Below are 5,521 nucleotides of genomic sequence, written 5' to 3' on the forward strand. Positions count from 1 at the left end.
ATTTGTTTGCAAGTACAGTTCGTTAAAATTTCTCAACAGTGGGCGTTGATGGAAACAGGTAAATCGAGCGAAACAGCGACGCGAAATTGACAGCGTGACAAACTGCCAGGCCGAGAAGGGGAGGAATCTTTCGTCGTGGCGATATATTTTTTTTTTCTTTTTGTTAAATCGATCTGTTGGCGCGTTGAAAAATAGGGGTTTGCGGTTTTCCCACCACGCGAAGAAGACCAGATCGTACGCAATTTGCGGCCACATTTCGCATACGAAATAAGGCGAAATTGATTATCTGGAAACTATGGCATTTGATGAAAGATAGCGTTTCAGGCTTTCCCCTCGACTTTTCCAGAAATCTCAAAATATTCGTTAAATCAGAACTGTGAAACACGAAAAAAGATCGAGCGTTAAATTAATTAATTATAACCTCGAATTATTAATTAGCTAATAGATGAGGCTTAGCTTTATTTTAAGCACCGTGGATTACGATAGGTGTATAGTCGATGTCGATGTCACAGTGGGATAAACATGTACGTATACGGACAATGATGGATGGCCTCCGATGAAAGCATCCAGGATAGAGACGGTCAAACGTCGTCCGATGACTGGAAAAAATATTTATCCTATGATCGAGTATCCTATGACGAGGATAAAAAAAAACTAGGAGAATGATGGAAGTAGTTGAGTATTCATGGTGCTTTTTTTTTTATAATTCCTGATAAAACTCCTCCTAAGCCGAGTAGAATATAACGAGCATATAGAACAGATTATTCGTTAACAAAAGAGGATAATATCCAAGCAGAAAATACGTCTTACGATGGAACATGGTGGAAGGGCAAGTGTGTTGGCAAGGCAAGTAGAAGTCAAGGGAACACAATGACTAAAGAAATAGAGCAGGGTAATTATGGTACGGACAAGTGGCAAAGACCAGTCATTTAGTTTAGACAAGCATTGTACTCGTGCAACGTATCCTCTCTCGCGCCGAGGATTTTGTCAATTTTACGAGTTGTACGTACTTAGTGGAAGCCCACTCTTCCGTCAGGAATACAGAAATATTCCGAAATTCGAAGACAGGAGAGGTCGAAATTACCTTCAAAATCCGATATAGCTCGGTATATATACATTGAAGCTAAGCAGCTACGTTAGCAATACAGCTCGGGGCGGATCGGTCGGACTTGGCCTTATTCGACTATCGTCCGTTGCCTCCTCCTAGAAACAATTATTACTACTTGGCAAACTCAAATAGTCTAGCGGCCACATGCATTAGCTAGTAAGCTCTATTATATATATATATATATATGATCGTGCAGCTGCGTCTGTGCAGCCATGTGTATGACAGGAGGAGAGAGGAAACGCAACTCGCGTGACAACGTAGCGCGAGCACGTAGCGCGAGCGTGTGGCGACGCTTGGCATGCGAACGAGTGGACTACAACGCGGATTATCCTTGCGCTTGGAGTAATCAACCGTCTAATGGAGTGTGGCGCGGTTAATGAGCTCCCTATCTGTTCATGCTACCTATCTATGTGGTCGTTCTCCACCACCATCTCTTTCCTTTCCTCCTCTTCCTCCCCACCTTTTAAAAATATCCACAGCTTTCATTTCTTTCATCTCATCGACGATGCAAAGTGATTGGACGTGTTTTAATTTTCGTTGAAAGGAAAAAAAAAAAAAAAAAAAAAAAAAAAAAGAAAAGAAAAATGAACAATTCAAAGTATCTTTCGAATTTTTAGTCAAGACTTTCGATAATTGGTAAGGTTGTAATATTGTTCGATCGATCATTTAGAAGATCCTCCTCCTAAATTTCGTCTCCTTGTGTATCTCTGTGCGCAGACAGAAGCGTACAATTACGGTTGCAAGAGCAGGAGGCAACCTCCGCCATTCGCCCTCGGCGACCCCCGATAATATCCGCGTCTCGGAGCCACTTATTGGGTAGTTGTCTAATCGACTGTGGATCCAGGTATAGGTATAGCAGCGGTGGCTGTCGGTAGTTGGTGCCGCTCCACTCCCTCCGATTAGTCTGTTTAACGGCGTTAATTGAACGCGAAACTGCGCCCCGTTGTCGAACAACCCGTTGTTCTTCCATTCTTGCCACGCCCCCGCCGCGTGGAAAACGAAAAGGAAGGCGAAAACGTGGGAACAGCGAAGCTATTCGATCGAACGAAACAATGGAAAGAGGTCGGGGTCCGTTCGGGGCTCGAGTCGATTGGGTTTTACCTTGGTCCGCCTCGCGGTGAAGGTTATGTCGAAATTGAGCCCAGCCGATTCAATCGTAAGAATGGCAATTCGGGAGAATATTAAACCGGGCTAATTGGAACGATCGAGTGACCCAGTTTCGTCGAAATCGCGAAAAAAGAAATGCTTTGACGCGTGTGGGAGAGAGAGAGAAAGGTAAATTTTCACACGAGCACGAGGAAAGGAGGACAAAGGAGGAGGAGTAATTAGAGATTGTTTCGAAATTCTCAAATTCTTTCGCGTCGATATTTGGTTCGATTTTATCGATCATCGACGCAACGTTATTTGATAGATCGATTACGGATGGATTATCTTCGTCGAAGATAGTTTCTTCGAGCCTACATCTTGGATATTTTGCATCGAGGTCGAAATAAGGTTGTTTAGATCCGGATCTCTGATCCCCTTCTCGGAAGGTTTCTTATCTCGATACGCTTTTACGAAAAACTCGACCGTATAACTTTATGTATTCGCCTTTTCTAACTATCCAACGGTTCGCGTTTACTTATCGATTTTGAAGAGGGCCATGCGATCTCGAAACGGAGGGAGAACGTATTTGCCTCTATCTCCTCGCGATTCTGAGAAAGCTTGAGCCGCTTTTATACCGTGTATTCTATGCACTCGTATCGTGCATTGGTTTTCGTTTCGACGATGCCGCTTTCCCTCCGCTTTCTATCCGAGACGAAAAAGGAAGGGATATCCTTTCAAAAACGATTATCTATTTTTTAATTTCCGAAAATTGAAAATTGCGCGCTTTCTCTTCAACTTTCTATATCATTAATAATTATTTTTCTTTCTCTGTTTCAGAATTTGCCGAGTGCGACGAAAGGAATATTTGCACCTTCGTCTTCTTCATCTTCTGTGAAGTTGTTCAACGTTTCCGTTTGATATCGAAAAATAAAAGGGGAGGAGGGGGGGAAAATCAAAGAAATCGCTCCCAAGAATCGAGGGACGAGGAAACATCGTGGTGTAAAAAAAAAAAAAGAAAATAAAAAGCGTATAAATGAAATTCCACGTCGCGACGTATCGTTGTTTCCGCGATCCTCATCCGCCTCGAGCGGAGTTGCACGCGTAGAAATCGAGATGGGGTTGAAGAATTAGAAGGATTATCGGTACGCGTTTCACGCTCAACCTTTAAAATGTCCAAGGAAGACTCGCGCGCTTGAGTGCTCGTGTGCTCTGGGTGTTGCTGCTGTCCCCATCCGGAGGTTAATTAAAGTCGATGATCGAGTCTGATGGTAAGAGTCCTCGGAAACTGGGCCAATTTTTCCTTGACTTCTCTTCTCGATGCCTTTTCTAGCGAAACAACTCGAAACAATTCCGATCCCCAATTAACTATTTAACCATTTAACCGAGCCTTCCTATAACCGCACGAGTGACAATATTACCGTGTCGGATGTATCGATGAATCAACAATTGCTTTCAAATACGTTAATTCGATCACGTCGAGCCGAGTCGGCTGAATATTGGCCTTCTTACATTGCTACTCTCGTACCCGCTGAACTATATGGAAACGATGATGAAATTCGATGATGCCATTTCCGAGATCCCCCATCGGCTCGTTCCCGGCAACCACGGCCGATATCTCGAGGCATCATCGCGAAAATCTTCCGGATAGATTCTTCTAGGAAAAGAATTCGGGCGTGACCGATAAGGGAAGGAGGGAAGCCGTTTCCCTTATCTCCCTCTTCCTGCCGTTCACTGCGGGCCCGCGGATGACGAAGAGCGCGTGATCCAGTTAGACGACTAGCTAAAACCCTCCCCCATCTTCCTCATCTTCCTCCTTTCCACAGACTGATAAGTACTGATTTCCATAATGGTTCCATGTACGTTCGATCTATCCTCGCCCCGGGCTACTTTCCATTAACTTATCGGCCCTCTTAGACTCGCTGCCCGATCGATATCGGATTGATTTCCGCTCGATTTCCACCCTTGTTTAATATTCATCGAGATGAACGGGAATGGAAAGATGGACGTTTAGAATTAGAAAAATATCGAGAGAATCGAAATTGTTTCCTACGCGGATATTTCTCTCCTCTCTTATCGTGGTGGGAATAGCAGCGGTGGGAAATTGGGACAGCATTACGCGGCAGGGGGCAAGAAACAGGATTTAGAGAAGAAAGATTCCCTCTCTCGTAATTTTTGTTTCGCGTTCCCTTCTTCTTCCTCTCTTTTTCTGCTTCCTTTTTTTCCGGGGGGAATGGTGCCACGCTTCTTTCACTCCTCCGCCAATCCATTCCCCGAATCGTTACAGAGTTTCAAGCAAAGCCATCGATGATTACTTTTACTAGTCCCTTATCCGACTTCAATTCCGACCCGACTGTGTTCCAGTTCGGATACTCGCCATTTCCATAAAGAATATCCCTCGATTGAACACGCACCAATCACCGTCCGCCGCTCCACTTTGTCCCGCGTCAAAGAGCAATAAAAATTTCCTGCCCGGGATGAGAATTTAAAAATCGAATAGAAACCGAAATTCGAGATGGATAGAAGCTTACCACCACGGAATTAGAACTCCTCCCCCCGGAATCCGGCACAAGACAAGATGAGTTTTGTAATTGGAACCATTTTCGAAATCCGCGGCTACTTTGGAACAAAGCAACCCGTATTTCGCGATATCGATCGTTTGATTAAATTATCGGTGTACCTTTCCACAACCCGCAGTTATTTATCTCGTACGAGTTTCAATACGTATATTCAAGATCCAAGTTGAATCAATAATTTTCGATATTGCATAATCTTTCTCAATTATCTCGATACGATTCTTCACGAACTGGAAAGAATATGGAAGAACAATGACGGGAGAAAATGGCATCGACAAGGGATTCTCTTTAGCAAAATTCCTCAAATTCCTCGCTCGAGGAAAATTGCTGGTTTGAAAACCAGCAGCACACCATCTCCGATCCTTCCCCTTCTCCTGATCAATTATCGCGCTCAACTCTTTCTCAAACCCGAGGAGCAAAGAACGGAACGAAAGTGTGAGAAATTCTCCTTCATAGCGAGTGAAAATTCCTTCGTCCTCGAAACCAACAGCACGCGCACCTTTCGTCTCTCCCCTCTGATCCAACGGCGCCAATTATCGCGCGAGTATTCGCATGTTGATAGTCCTCGGAGAGGGAAGGAGGGATGATCGACGTCTGAACCGGTTCCTACTGGAATTTCAGGGAAAACCGCGAGCATACGCGGAGGTGGCGCGCAGTTAGCGCTCGAACAGGCCTAAATGAAGAACGATCGTCGCGGGGACAGGTGATCGATAGCGATTGCGAGGAGCCGCGTGTGTGTGTGTGTCTGTGTGTG

Source organism: Apis dorsata, unplaced genomic scaffold (assembly GCF_000469605.1).
Source record: "Apis dorsata unplaced genomic scaffold, Apis dorsata 1.3 scaffold_68, whole genome shotgun sequence".
Lineage (NCBI taxonomy): Eukaryota > Metazoa > Arthropoda > Insecta > Hymenoptera > Apidae > Apis > Apis dorsata.